The sequence below is a fragment of the Daphnia magna genome, unplaced genomic scaffold (assembly GCF_020631705.1).
Source record: "Daphnia magna isolate NIES unplaced genomic scaffold, ASM2063170v1.1 Dm_contigs469, whole genome shotgun sequence".
Lineage (NCBI taxonomy): Eukaryota > Metazoa > Arthropoda > Branchiopoda > Diplostraca > Daphniidae > Daphnia > Daphnia magna.
In genome coordinates, this window is record NW_025533348.1 from 1 (window position 1) to 14,611 (window position 14,611).

Consider the following 14,611-nt stretch of genomic DNA (forward strand, 5'->3'; position numbering starts at 1 on the left):
AAGTTCCAACAAGAAGGTTTCGCACGACTCACCATCACGCTGGTGGCGAGTTAAAAACTTGTATCGTTCAAATGTTTGGCTCTTTCTCGGCTGGAAATGAGCATCAAACTTAGCTAACACTGGCACAATCTTAGACTCATCACCAGGCGTTGTCCAAGTGAAGGTCTCGTAAATGCGTAAGCCCTCATGGCCAAGCAACGTGATCAGCACGCCGACCTGAACGTCTTCGTCTTCTGTTTTTTTCTTCGTGGCCTTAAGATACCACTTGAATTGCTTTTTCCAAAGAGCCCACTTTGAAGGCAGATTGCCATCAAAGGAGAAGGATGTCGGTGGATGAAGATCACTCGCCATGTTGAACAATTGGTTCAGTTTACTTCTGACACCATGTTATGCACTAGCCTGTCTGTGTGCAACTGAGGCTGAGCCTCTCTGTATTAACTACGGCTCATTACCGCTAGGGGCTCTGCCCAACACGACAAGATACAACACTGCACACTTTTTTAGAATTTCTGTAGGATTGGAGGAGATCGAGCCGTCAAATGAAATAGAGGATGGAAGGCTGACGTTTGATGATTTGCCTGATTTGGCCTTTAGGGCCGAGAAGAGGTCACTACTGCTAGGCTGGGAGTCACATAGCTTGTTCCAAGACGAGAGTTTGGCGTTGCGAATTTCCCTCTGATAGGTAGCTTTGTGAGCTTTGAATGCCTGCCTGTTAGATTCTGTTCGTTGGACTGACCATAATGTAAAAGCCTGTCGGGATTTGTGACGAAGTACCCAGAGTTCCTTTGTCCACCAAGGCGTTCTGCGAGTGGAGACAGGAATGTAGGTAGGATCTTTAGAGCTTTTTTGGCAGCAGAGGAAATGAGGGCAGAGAGCTTTACAATCATGTCATCGATAGTGGAGGTAGTCGGATTAGTTTGCACTACAAGATTCCTCACAGCATCTGCGACTTTTAGGCGAAATTTATCAAGGCGAATACGAGAGATGTGGGAGTGGAATTTGGAGCTCGAGATTGAGCTTGAGCAGTGCTGCACGCAGATGAGGGGAGCGATTGATTTCAAAGTATATGTATGGGTAATCAGAGGAAGGACGGAATGGTAGGATAGAACCAGCGTGTACAGGTGATAGCACTCCCGGCTAGAGAGATGTCAAGGAATGAGGTGCCAGCAGGAACAAAGTCAAGATCATCCAGTTGTCGATTGAGAACACGAAGGAAATGATTAGCGATGAGTAATTCAAGTTCTGATCCTCTACTATTAGTGAGCTTGCTGTTCCAAACCTTGCTTAGAGCATTAGAGTCGACTGAGACGATGGACAGTTTCGTGAAAAGGCAGCTGAGATCAGCGCTGAACTGATCGGCAATGTTTTTAATGGAGGGACGAAGATAGGTGGAAATGAAACGGAAAGGGTGCCGTGCGCAGAATGTAAATCGACTGCAGCGATATGGTTAGAGCGACTTCGATCGATTGCCCGACAAGACTTGGCAAAGAGAAAGTTTAACTAAAATCGCAGCACCGTAGGCATGCTCTTTGAGAGAGACAGTGGAATGCAACATAGCCTGGTGGAATATTGATGATGGAGGAGACTGGGTGGCCTTTTGCGAAAGGGTTCTTGAATGAGAACAATGCTCTAAAACGTTTTCGACAATGACTTGAGCAAGAGAAGACGAGGCAACCCTTGAGTGGCGGAGATTCACCTGTGAGCACCGAAACAGACTGTTTGTTGAACTAGAGACACACGCATTAACTTTTCTCCATTTTTGCCCTGTACCTCGCCACCGCTTTCATTTGGGTGGGACAATATCGATCTCCAGATTGGTGGGCACCACCACAATTAACACATTTTCTGATCAGAGAATTACAGTCGCGGGTAAGGTGCGCGCCTGCGCATTTACCACACCTTGGGTTAGGGTCACGGCAGGATGCCTGAACGTGACCATAACCTTGGCATTTAAAACAGCGACGAACCTCACGGTCTAAAAGAATTTCAACAATGCGAGCAGTAGTATTAAAAAAATCAATTTCACCTTCAGCCAGAGCGTGATCTCTGGCTACCTTGCAGTTGAATAGAATTTTACATGGCCTTTTTGGGGAGTCAGGTTTGGCGAACAGTTGGGACACAGACTCAATTTTTCCTCTCAGGCCACGATTCCTTAACATCAACTCTTCTCTTAAGGCTGGGTAGATAGCTAAGATTGACAAAAGGGCAACAGCCGGGAAAATTTAGATGGACGTGAAACAGAGTTAAAAACATTGATACTGTCTGGTCCGGCTTTGGATTCCAAGATGGTTTTGGCCCGATCGAGGTCAGCTGGATCAGCTAATCGGACGATGATGTTGTTGTCTTTTTGTCTGACAGAGGCAGGAACAGGGCCACCACCACTGGAACCAAGCAGCTCCTCCATACCGGCGAGAGATGCGATCAGCAGGCTTTGCAGATGCGGCGTAGCTGGCAACGAGAACGGGTGCTTGACGGCCTTTTACGGCTTGAGAGTAAGTCGATGTGGACGGCAGTGGAGTATCACTGGAAGGTGGCGGATTGGAAGATGACGATTGCTGATTCATGTATCGTAGGGTCATCGAGTCCGCGAAAGCTAGGCTACGTTAACGTTAACCAGCTTCCAGCTTGGCGATGTGGTCGTGTTGGGGCCTTTGCAAGGTCGAGAGCAGCACGGGGTTTAGAGCTGACAGCTTCTTTGGGGGAGAGAGTCAAGATGCGAGAGCTCAGGATCTTCTGTGAAGCTGGAGAGATCCTCGCAACGAGTTTTCTTGGGTCAGCTCTAGACTCGTCGATGCTGGAGTTAGCTGACAGCGGGCGTTTTGACTTGGTACTGGTTTTGGGGTGGAGTGAATGTCTCAGTTTCTGTAGACGGCTGGGAAGATGCTTGATTAATGCTGTTGATGAGGAAGACATTCTTGCTGTGGGGCCTTCTGGGAGTCTTGAAAGCATGGTTTGCTGCAATATTTGGAATCTTTTTTTCCGTTGTATCCCTTTGACAGAAGATACAGGTGTTTTGGCTGGGTTGACGATTCTGCCCACAGAGGGTGTCGCCACCGTCGCCCTTACTCATGTTGGTGGCTTGGCCAATGTCACTTGTGGACAAAAATATACAGCGTACGAGAAAAATTGAATGACTGACACCGTTAGCAGGAGATTACCGGCAGTAAAACAAATCAAAAATATGGCCAGTTGATTAAGAACTCACCGAAATGGTGAGAGAAAATATAGGGGAGAGATAAAAAAACACTCGTTCAGTTGGATTAGCAGACGAACACGATAGTATAGTATAGTATAATATAGTATAGTATAGTATAGTATGATGATGTAAAAAATAGTATGTATAGTATAAAATAGTATGTATGAGTATAAAATGTCGTAATACTACTAAAGTAAATACTAGAATCACTTTATCAACTTAATAACCAATTGAATAAACAGAATACTAAACATATAATAATAAATTTACATCCAACAACTAGATTTGATCCTAGATCCTTTTTCTTAACAATCCAATGCTATACCACTGAGCTAGACAGAGTAATGATTCCATACAAATATTTTGCAATATGTATACACGTATTTAATCTATATTACCAATTAATGACGGCAACATTGCATTCCAACAGTTGGCAACATTGGAATTTACGCAGAACATTTATTCAGTTTACAAGTAGATACAGATCAGTTCAGTATACTTGCTTCTCTGAATTTAGTAAAAGTAAAGTAACAATAAAGTAAATTTGGTCGGGTAAAATAGACTTTATCCGAATTGTTTCTCGATCGAATGTGTTTGAATATACATACATGCCTCGATAGCGCAGTAGGCAGCGCGCGAGTCTCATAATCTCGAGGTCGTGAGTTCGAACCTCACTCGGGGCAGTATTAAGTAAACTAACTAAATTTTTTCCACTAACAGTCAATCTCTGCAAGAGCTGGTTGGTTTCTAAATGCTGTATGTAAAACAAGAAATACCACGGTACGATAATAAAGGGTTCTACCGAGATTTGAACTCAGATTGTCAGAGTCAGAGTCTGAAGTGCTAACCATTACACCATAGAACCCCTGCTAACAAATGATCAAACACCATAGAATCACTTATAACAAATGAGGCTTTCTTAATTGAATACAGCAATCAATGTTTTTCTCAAGGATGTACACTTGACTATGACAAACATCTTTGGCATCGAAATTGACCTCTAGTTTAAGTTTCCCGACGAAGATGGGATTCGAAACCCACGCGTGCAATGCACAATGGATTAGCAGTCCATCACCTTAACCACTCGGTCACCTCGTCCGATTACTTCCACCACGTTGAGGTATTGAGCCCTAATGCGTTAGCGGATGATTTCAATATCATACAACTACTTGAAAACACCGGTAAAGAGAACTCGCTGGAAAGAAAACTCTTCAAATTACGCCCGATGAGGAATTGAACCCTCGACCTCAGGATTAAAAGTCCCGCGCTCTACCAACTGAGCTAACCGGGCTACTGTAATACATGCCTATGTTATTCAATATATTAACACCACGTAGTTTCTTTGATCATAGCGACGACAAATTATGAAAACCACATATTTTCAAATAAGTCTTTACATTACCTTGATCCAAAATCACGGTATCCATGTCTCGAAAAATGAAGAAGCCGACACGGTCACATTGTTGTTTTCCGTCTGCTATTGTGACATTCTGGATACACCATCTACCGGTAGAATGTCAAGTGCGCTAGTGGCTTGGTTTCTGAGTCCTTCACAAGATGGCCTAACACGGCAGAACACCACCTACCTAACAGGTTTCGTTCAGGGAAAACGCAAAGAGTTTAAGCGGTGTTAACAAAATAATTGGACATCAAAATTCCGGAGAAGAAGAAGAAGAAGAAGAAGAAGAAGAAGAAGAAGAAGAAGAAGAAGAAGAAGAAGAAGAAGAAGAAGAAGAAGAAGAAGAAGAAGAAGAAGAAGAAGAAGAAGAGTGAGAAGAGTACTTCCATTTCTTTTTACCCTAAATTACCCTAAATTTCTCCAACGATGAATTGTAAACGAATATTTCCCAAATGAGCATTGGATTCGTCTCAGTGATACGAATAAAATGTAAATTATTTGATTCGATAAAACCTAAAATATTTGTTAGTTTGGAACTTACCAGCCACGACACCATCTCTGGAGCAGAACGAGTGTAGCTCAATTTCTTCCGTGAGAAGAGTACTTCCATTTCTACTCCTGGTAAACTTGATGGTGGTAACGAAGGGAAAAAATATTTAAAAACATCAGCGCCATCTGACGTCTGGAAGAAGCCGTCTGTTTCCGGTTTTATTTACTAAATATTTGTATCCTGTCACTGACAGTAGCAGCATAAACTAGATAAATGGTGCCCAATTGTTGTTTCTGGGATTACCAAAAGGGTTGGAGAATGAACACATTACGTTTCTCTCCAGTCGTAAAGAAGCACAAAGTTTCCGTTTCCCCCAATTAATTCAAATGCCTTTGTGGCGCAATTGGCTAGCGCGTTCGGCTGTTAACCGGAAGGCTGGTGGTTCGATCCCACCCAGGGGCGTAGCATAGGAGTTTTTACATATTCTTTTTTATCCTTAGAGACTCCTTATGATAGGTTAAGAATCATCTGTATCTTTTCCGTATACATCGTTGCCTAGTCATCAGTGGTGTACAACCATGATAACTCTACAGTTAAACAGATTATGGTTATCTTTATTAGTTATGCTACTTTGCACTCCTTTCATTGATGATGAGTAAACTTGGGACGCGTAAAATAGCAAATTAAAGGAATTTTGAATCGTCAAAACAACAAAACTACTCTAAAAACAACATGTGTACTTCATTTTCGGAGTCTTCTGGTGGTAATCAGCTAGTTAAAAGCCTTGTGCGGGACCATATGGAAAATTCACCCGACTCCCCACTTGGCGTGCCCTTTGGTTACTACTCAGACACGCAGATTGCAGTGAAATTGATAAACTTCAAAAACCGACTGTTCTCACCCAGGATCGAACTGAGGACCTTCAGCGTGTGAGGCCGACGTGATAACCGCTACACTATGAGAACACGAATTTTACAATAGGATCCTTTTTATAAAAGGGTTTTACAACCGAATCTAAGTTAACAATATAAATAACCACATCAGAACTGTATGCAAAGGATGTCTTGTTCCCACCCAGGATTGAACTGAGGACCTTCAGCGTGTTAGGCCGACGTGATAACCACTACACTATGGGAACTGAATTACACGCATTGATTGAAACCAAGTTTCGATTAAGACCACATGGAATTGAACGCCCAACGTGGGGCTCGAACCCACGACCCTGAGATTAAGAGTCTCATGCTCTACCGACTGAGCTAGCCAGGCACATGTTAATGGTTAACGCAAACAGAAACGATCCCAACAATCCATTGAGTATTTCTTCTGTCAAAGGAATGGTGGAGTCCTAAAGAAAAATAACAACTTAAATAAATTTTTTTGTGTGTGATTCATACGTTTGATTTCCAGCAAGACATGAAACAGCTGCCTCCACATATGGAAAGGAGGTGGGTTAGACCATGATGTATATCGGGAGTAGTAACGGCTGCAGAATCAGTTGAGCTACGCGTGTTAAGCTCCAGAGATGGCGTTTGCGGCTGGTTAATTGGAATTTCTGAAGAGAGGGAATGAGAGAAAGAAAGCAAAGATTCAAGGGTTAAGGTAATGAAAGTAAACGTTTCCGAACTAGCCCTTCCTCTTTATCACACGTGTCCATAAGGTAGATCACGTGATACAAACTTTTACCCTAAATTTCTCCAACGACGAATTGTAAACGAATATTTCCCAAATGAGCATTGGATTCGTCTCAGTGATACGAATAAAATGTAAATTATTTGATTCGATAAAACCTAAAATATTTGTTAGTTTGGAACTTACCAGCCATGACGCCATCTCTGGAGCAGAACGAGTGTAGCTCAATTTCTTCCGTGAGAAGAGTACTTCCATTTCTACTCCTGGTAAACTTGATGGTGGTAACGAAGGAAAAAATATTTAAAAACATCAGCGCCATCTGACGTCTGGAAGAAGCCGTCTGTTTCCGGTTTTATTTACTAAACATTTGTATCCTGTCACTGACAGTAGCAGCATAAACTAGATAAATGGTGCCCAATTGTTGTTTCTGGGATTACCAAAAGTGTTGGAGAATGAACACATTACGTTTCTCTCAGTCGTAAAGAAGCACAAAGTTTCCGTTTCCCCCAATTAATTCAGATGCATTTGTGGCGCAATTGGCTAGCGCGTTCGGCTGTTAACCGGAAGGCTGGTGGTTCGATCCCACCCAGGGGCGTAGCATAGGGAGGTTTTACATATCCTTTTTTATCCTTAGAGACTCCTTATGATAGGTTAAGAATCATCTGTATCTTTTCCGTATACATCGTTGCCTAGTCATCAGTGGTGTACAACCATGATAACTCTACAGTTAAACAGATTATGGTTATCTTTATTAGTTATGCTACTTTGCACTCCTTTCATTGATGATGAGTAAACTTGGGACGCGTAAAATAGCAAATTAAAGGAATTTTGAATCGTCAAAACAACAAAACTACTCTAAAAACAACATGTGTACTTCATTTTCGGGAGTCTTCTGGTGGTAATCAGCTAGTTAAAAGCCTTGTGCGGGACCATATGGAAAATTCACCCGACTCCCCACTTGGCGTGCCCTTTGGTTACTACTCAGACACGCAGATTGCAGTGAAATTGATAAACTTCAAAAACCGACTGTTCTCACCCAGGATCGAACTGAGGACCTTCAGCGTGTGAGGCCGACGTGATAACCGCTACACTATGAGAACACGAATTTTTTAATAGGATCCTTTTTATAAAAGGGTTTTACAACCGAATCTAAGTTAACAATATAAATAACCACATCAGAACTGTATGCAAAGGATGTCTTGTTCCCACCCAGGATCGAACTGAGGACCTTCAGCGTGTTAGGCCGACGTGATAACCACTACACTATGGGAACTGAATTACACGCATTGATTGAAACCAAGTTTCGATTAAGACCACATGGAATTGAACGCCCAACGTGGGGCTCGAACCCACGACCCTGAGATTAAGAGTCTCATGCTCTACCGACTGAGCTAGCCAGGCACATGTTAATGGTTAACGCAAACAGAAACGATCCCAACAATCCATTGAGTATTTCTTCTGTCAAAGGAATGGTGGAGTCCTAAAGAAAAATAACAACTTAAATAAATTTTTTTTTGTGTGTGATTCATACGTTTGATTTCCAGCAAGACATGAAACAGCTGCCTCCACATATGGAAAGGAGGTGGGTTAGACCATGATGTATATCGGGAGTAGTAACGGCTGCAGAATCAGTTGAGCTACGCGTGTTAAGCTCCAGAGATGGCGTTTGCGGCTGGTTAATTGGAATTTCTGAAGAGAGGGAATGAGAGAAAGAAAGCAAAGATTCAAGGGTTAAGGTAATGAAAGTAAACGTTTCCAAACTAGCCCTTCCTCTTTATCACACGTGTCCATAAGGTAGATCACGTGATACAAACTTTACCCTAAATTTCTCCAACGACGAATTGTAAACGAATATTTCCCAAATGAGCATTGGATTCGTCTCAGTGATACGAATAAAATGTAAATTATTTGATTCGATAAAACCTAAAATATTTGTTAGTTTGGAACTTACCAGCCGCGACGCCATTTCTGGAGCAGAACGAGTGTAGCTCAATTTCTTCCGTGAGAAGAGTACTTCCATTTCTACTCCTGGTAAACTTGATGGTGGTAACGAAGGGAAAAAATATTTAAAAACATCAGCGCCATCTGACGTCTGGAAGAAGCCGTCTGTTTCCGGTTTTATTTACTAAATATTTGTATCCTGTCACTGACAGTAGCAGCATAAACTAGATAAATGGTGCCCAATTGTTGTTTCTGGGATTACCAAAAGGGTTGGAGAATGAACACATTACGTTTCTCTCAGTCGTAAAGAAGCACAAAGTTTCCGTTTCCCCCAATTAATTCAGATGCATTTGTGGCGCAATTGGTTAGCGCGTTCGGCTGTTAACCGGAAGGCTGGTGGTTCGATCCCACCCAGGGGCGTAGCATAGGAGTTTTTTTATATTCTTTTTTATCCTTAGAGACTCCTTATGATAGGTTAAGAATCATCTGTATCTTTTCCGTATACATCGTTGCCTAGTCATCAGTGGTGTACAACCATGATAACTCTACATTTAAACAGATTATGGTTATCTTTATTAGTTATGCTACTTTGCACTCCTTTCATTGATGATGAGTAAACTTGGGACGCGTAAAATAGCAAATTAAAGGAATTTTGAATCGTCAAAACAACAAAACTACTCTAAAAACAACATGTGTACTTCATTTTCGGGAGTCTTCTGGTGGTAATCAGCTAGTTAAAAGCCTTGTGCGGGACCATATGGAAAATTCACCCGACTCCCCACTTGGCGTGCCCTTTGGTTACTACTCAGACACGCAGATTGCAGTGAAATTGACAAACTTCAAAAACCGACTGTTCTCACCCAGGATCGAAGTGAGGACCTTCAGCGTGTGAGGCCGACGTGATAACCGCTACACTATGAGAACACGAATTTTACAATAGGATCCTTTTTATAAAAGGGTTTTACAACCGAATCTAAGTTAACAATATAAATAACCACATCAGAACTGTATGCAAAGGATGTCTTGTTCCCACCCAGGATCGAACTGAGGACCTTCAGCGTGTTAGGCCGACGTGATAACCACTACACTATGGGAACTGAATTACACGCATTGATTGAAACCTAGTTTCGATTAAGACCACATGGAATTGAACGCCCAACGTGGGGCTCGAACCCACGACCCTGAGATTAAGAGTCTCATGCTCTACCGACTGAGCTAGCCAGGCACATGTTAATGGTTAACGCAAACAGAAACGATCCCAACAATCCATTGAGTATTTCTTCTGTCAAAGGAATGGTGGAGTCCTAAAGAAAAATAACAACTTAAATAAATTTTTTTTTGTGTGTGATTCATACGTTTGATTTCCAGCAAGACATGAAACAGCTGCCTCCACATATGGAAAGGAGGTGGGTTAGACCATGATGCATATCGGGAGTAGTAACGGCTGCAGAATCAGTTGAGCTACGCGTGTTAAGCTCCAGAGATGGCGTTTGCGGCTGGTTAATTGGAATTTCTGAAGAGAGGGAATGAGAGAAAGAAAGCAAAGATTCAAGGGTTAAGGTAATGAAAGTAAACGTTTCCGAACTAGCCCTTCCTCTTTATCACACGTGTCTATAAGGTAGATCACGTGATACAAACTTTTACCCTAAATTTCTCCAACGACGAATTGTAAACGAATATTTCCCAAATGAGCATTGGATTCGTCTCAGTGATACGAATAAAATGTAAATTATTTGATTCGATAAAACCTAAAATATTTGTTAGTTTGGAACTTACCAGCCGCGACGCCATCTCTGGAGCAGAACGAGTGTAGCTCAATTTCTTCCGTGAGAAGAGTACTTCCATTTCTACTCCTGGTAAACTTGATGGTGGTAACGAAGGGAAAAAATATTTAAAAACATCAGCGCCATCTGACGTCTGGAAGAAGCCGTCTGTTTCCGGTTTTATTTACTAAACATTTGTATCCTGTCACTGACAGTAGCAGCATAAACTAGATAAATGGTGCCCAATTGTTGTTTCTGGGATTACCAAAAGGGTTGGAGAATGAACACATTACGTTTCTCTCAGTCGTAAAGAAGCACAAAGTATCCGTTTCCCCCAATTAATTCAGATGCCTTTGTGGCGCAATTGGCTAGCGCGTTCGGCTGTTAACCGGAAGGCTGGTGGTTCGATCCCACCCAGGGGCGTAGCATAGGAGTTTTTACATATTCTTTTTTATCCTTAGAGACTCCTTATGATAGGTTAAGAATCATCTGTATCTTTTCCGTATACATCGTTGCCTAGTCATCAGTGGTGTACAACCATGATAACTCTACAGTTAAACAGATTATGGTTATCTTTATTAGTTATGCTACTTTGCACTCCTTTCATTGATGATGAGTAAACTTGGGACGCGTAAAATAGCAAATTAAAGGAATTTTGAATCGTCAAAACAACAAAACTACTCTAAAAACAACATGTGTACTTCATTTTCGGGAGTCTTCTGGTGGTAATCAGCTAGTTAAAAGCCTTGTGCGGGACCATATGGAAAATTCACCCGACTCCCCACTTGGCGTGCCCTTTGGTTACTACTCAGACACGCAGATTGCAGTGAAATTGATAAACTTCAAAAACCGACTGTTCTCACCCAGGATCGAACTGAGGACCTTCAGCGTGTGAGGCCGACGTGATAACCGCTACACTATGAGAACACGAATTTTACAATAGGATCCTTTTTATAAAAGGGTTTTACAACCGAATCTAAGTTAACAATATAAATAACCACATCAGAACTGTATGCAAAGGATGTCTTGTTCCCACCCAGGATCGAACTGAGGACCTTCAGCGTGTTAGGCCGACGTGATAACCACTACATTATGGGAACTGAATTACACGCATTGATTGAAACCAAGTTTCGATTAAGACCACATGGAATTGAACGCCCAACGTGGGGCTCGAACCCACGACCCTGAGATTAAGAGTCTCATGCTCTACCGACTGAGCTAGCCAGGCACATGTTAATGGTTAACGCAAACAGAAACGATCCCAACAATCCATTGAGTATTTCTTCTGTCAAAGGAATGGTGGAGTCCTAAAGAAAAATAACAACTTAAATAAATTTTTTTTGTGTGTGATTCATACGTTTGATTTCCAGCAAGACATGAAACAGCTGCCTCCACATATGGAAAGGAGGTGGGCTAGACCATGATGTATATCGGGAGTAGTAACGGCTGCAGAATCAGTTGAGCTACGCGTGTTAAGCTCCAGAGATGGCGTTTGCGGCTGGTTAATTGGAATTTCTGAAGAGAGGGAATGAGAGAAAGAAAGCAAAGATTCAAGGGTTAAGGTAATGAAAGTAAACGTTTCCGAACTAGCCCTTCCTCTTTATCACACGTGTCCATAAGGTAGATCACGTGATACAAACTTTTACCCTAAATTTCTCCAACGATGAATTGTAAACGAATATTTCCCAAATGAGCATTGGATTCGTCTCAGTGATACGAATAAAATGTAAATTATTTGATTCGATAAAACCTAAAATATTTGTTAGTTTGGAACTTACCAGCCGCGACGCCATCTCTGGAGCAGAACGAGTGTAGCTCAATTTCTTCCGTGAGAAGAGTACTTCCATTTCTACTCCTGGTAAACTTGATGGTGGTAACGAAGGGAAAAAATATTTAAAAACATCAGCGCCATCTGACGTCTGGAAGAAGCCGTCTGTTTCCGGTTTTATTTACTAAACATTTGTATCCTGTCACTGACAGTAGCAGCATAAACTAGATAAATGGTGCCCAATTGTTGTTTCTGGGATTACCAAAAGGGTTGGAGAATGAACACATTACGTTTCTCTCAGTCGTAAAGAAGCACAAAGTTTCCGTTTCCCCCAATTAATTCAGATGCCTTTGTGGCGCAATTGGCTAGCGCGTTCGGGTGTTAACCGGAAGGCTGGTGGTTCGATCCCACCCAGGGGCGTAGCATAGGAGTTTTTACATATTCTTTTTTATCCTTAGAGACTCCTTATGATAGGTTAAGAATCATCTGTATCTTTTCCGTATACATCGTTGCCTAGTCATCAGTGGTGTACAACCATGATAACTCTACAGTTAAACAGATTATGGTTATCTTTATTAGTTATGCTACTTTGCACTCCTTTCATTGATGATGAGTAAACTTGGGACGCGTAAAATAGCAAATTAAAGGAATTTTGAATCGTCAAAACAACAAAACTACTCTAAAAACAACATGTGTACTTCATTTTCGGGAGCCTTCTGGTGGTAATCAGCTAGTTATAAGCCTTGTGCGGGACCATATGGAAAATTCACAATGTGACATAGCGCACTTGACATGGTCTAACCCACCTCCTTTCCATATGTGGAGGCAGCTGTTTCATGTCTTGCTGGAAATCAAACGTATGAATCACACACAAAAAAAATTTATTTAAGTTGTTATTTTTCTTTAGGACTCCACCGTTCCTTTGACAGAAGAAATACTCAATGGATTGTTGGGATCGTTTCTGTTTGCGTTAACCATTAACTTGTGCCTGGCTAGCTCAGTTGGTAGAGCATGAGACTCGAGGGTCGTGGGTTCGAGCCCCACGTTGGGCGTTCAATTCCATGTGGTCTTAATTGAAACTTGGTTTCAATCAATTCATATAATTCAGTTCCCATAGTGTAGTGGTTATCACGTCGGCCTAACACGCTGAAGGTCAAGTGCGCTAGTGGCTTGGTTTCTGAGTCCTTCACAAGATGGCCTAACACGGCAGAACACCACCTACCTAACAGGTTTCGTTCAGGGAAAACGCACAGAGTTTAAGCCGTGTTAACAAAATAATTGGACATCAAATACTGAAAGCATATTATTCACTTATTTCTTTCACATGAACTATGGGAGTTTCTACTCTTGGTACAGATCACCAGATTTTAGTTGCGCGTGCTAACAAATTAAGTTGTTTATTCATTTAGGTAGTAAAGAGTTTACGGTATCATAGGATTGTTTCTGGATCGAATGTGTTGAATATACATACATGCCTCGATAGCGCAGTAGGCAGCGCGCGAGTCTCATAATCTCGAGTTCGTGAGTTCGAACCTCACTCGGGGCAGTGTTAAGTAAAGTAACTAAATTTTTTTCACTAACAGTCAATCTCTGTAAGGGCTGGTTGGTTTCTAAATGCTGCATGTAAAACAAGAAATACCACGGTACGATAATAAAGGTTATACCGAAATTTGAACTCAGATTGTCAGAGTCAGAGTCTGAAGTGCTAACCATTACACCATAGAACCACTGCTAACAAATGATCAAACACCATAGAATCACTTATAACAAATGAGGCTTTCTTAATTGAATGCAGCAATCAATGTTTTCTCAAGGATGTACACTTGACTATGACAAACATCTTTGGCATCGAAATTGACCTCTACTTTAAGTTTCCCGACGAAGATGGGATTCGAACCCAAGCGTGCCATACACAATGGATTAGCAGTCCATCACCTTAACCACTCGGTCACCTCGTCTGATTACTTCCACCACGTTGAGGTATTGAGCCCTAATGCGTTAGCGGATGATTTCAATATCATACAAACTTTACGAAAACACCGGTAATGAGAACTCGCTGGAAAGAAAACTCTTCAAATTACGCCCGATGAGGGAATTGAACCCTCGACCTCAGGATTAAAAGTCCCGCGCTCTACCAACTGAGCTAACCGGGCTACGTAATACATGCCTATGTTATTCAATACATTAACACCACGTAGTTTCTTTGATCATGCGACGACAAATTATGAAACCCACATATTTTCAAATAAGTCTTACATTACCTTGATCCAAAATCATGGTATCCATGTCTCGAAAAATGAAGAAGCCGACAAATTTTCCAATTTTTTTTATCTTGGTCGAAAATAAGGGTGTCCATGTCACGCAAAATGAGGAAACCTTCAAACAAACCAAAAACAAAAAATCTTACATTGCTTTGATTCCAAAT

The 14,611-nt window shown here is 41.7% G+C and overlaps 13 non-coding genes and 1 pseudogene across 13 annotated transcripts; 3 read left to right on the plus strand and 11 right to left on the minus strand.

Moving 5' to 3' along the window:
* Positions 1-1,968: 1,968 nt before the first annotated feature.
* Positions 1,969-3,070, minus strand: LOC123468969 (annotated as a pseudogene).
* Positions 3,071-3,806: 736 nt separating this feature from the next.
* On the plus strand, positions 3,807-3,879 carry Trnam-cau. The gene has a single exon. It is a non-coding gene; the product is annotated as a tRNA-Met (tRNA).
* Positions 3,880-5,473: 1,594 nt separating this feature from the next.
* Trnan-guu lies at positions 5,474-5,547 on the plus strand. The gene has a single exon. It is a non-coding gene; the product is annotated as a tRNA-Asn (tRNA).
* Positions 5,548-5,977: 430 nt separating this feature from the next.
* Trnav-cac lies at positions 5,978-6,050 on the minus strand. The gene has a single exon. It is a non-coding gene; the product is annotated as a tRNA-Val (tRNA).
* Positions 6,051-6,278: 228 nt separating this feature from the next.
* Trnak-cuu lies at positions 6,279-6,351 on the minus strand. The gene has a single exon. It is a non-coding gene; the product is annotated as a tRNA-Lys (tRNA).
* A 1,390-nt stretch (positions 6,352-7,741) lies between these two features.
* Trnav-cac lies at positions 7,742-7,814 on the minus strand. Its single transcript has one exon. It is a non-coding gene; the product is annotated as a tRNA-Val (tRNA).
* Positions 7,815-7,914: 100 nt separating this feature from the next.
* Trnav-aac lies at positions 7,915-7,987 on the minus strand. The gene has a single exon. It is a non-coding gene; the product is annotated as a tRNA-Val (tRNA).
* A 55-nt stretch (positions 7,988-8,042) lies between these two features.
* Trnak-cuu lies at positions 8,043-8,115 on the minus strand. The gene has a single exon. It is a non-coding gene; the product is annotated as a tRNA-Lys (tRNA).
* A 1,564-nt stretch (positions 8,116-9,679) lies between these two features.
* On the minus strand, positions 9,680-9,752 carry Trnav-aac. Its single transcript has one exon. It is a non-coding gene; the product is annotated as a tRNA-Val (tRNA).
* Positions 9,753-9,807: 55 nt separating this feature from the next.
* Trnak-cuu lies at positions 9,808-9,880 on the minus strand. Its single transcript has one exon. It is a non-coding gene; the product is annotated as a tRNA-Lys (tRNA).
* An 887-nt stretch (positions 9,881-10,767) lies between these two features.
* Trnan-guu lies at positions 10,768-10,841 on the plus strand. Its single transcript has one exon. It is a non-coding gene; the product is annotated as a tRNA-Asn (tRNA).
* A 431-nt stretch (positions 10,842-11,272) lies between these two features.
* On the minus strand, positions 11,273-11,345 carry Trnav-cac. The gene has a single exon. It is a non-coding gene; the product is annotated as a tRNA-Val (tRNA).
* Positions 11,346-11,573: 228 nt separating this feature from the next.
* On the minus strand, positions 11,574-11,646 carry Trnak-cuu. The gene has a single exon. It is a non-coding gene; the product is annotated as a tRNA-Lys (tRNA).
* Positions 11,647-14,266: 2,620 nt separating this feature from the next.
* On the minus strand, positions 14,267-14,339 carry Trnak-uuu. The gene has a single exon. It is a non-coding gene; the product is annotated as a tRNA-Lys (tRNA).
* Positions 14,340-14,611: the final 272 nt, after the last annotated feature.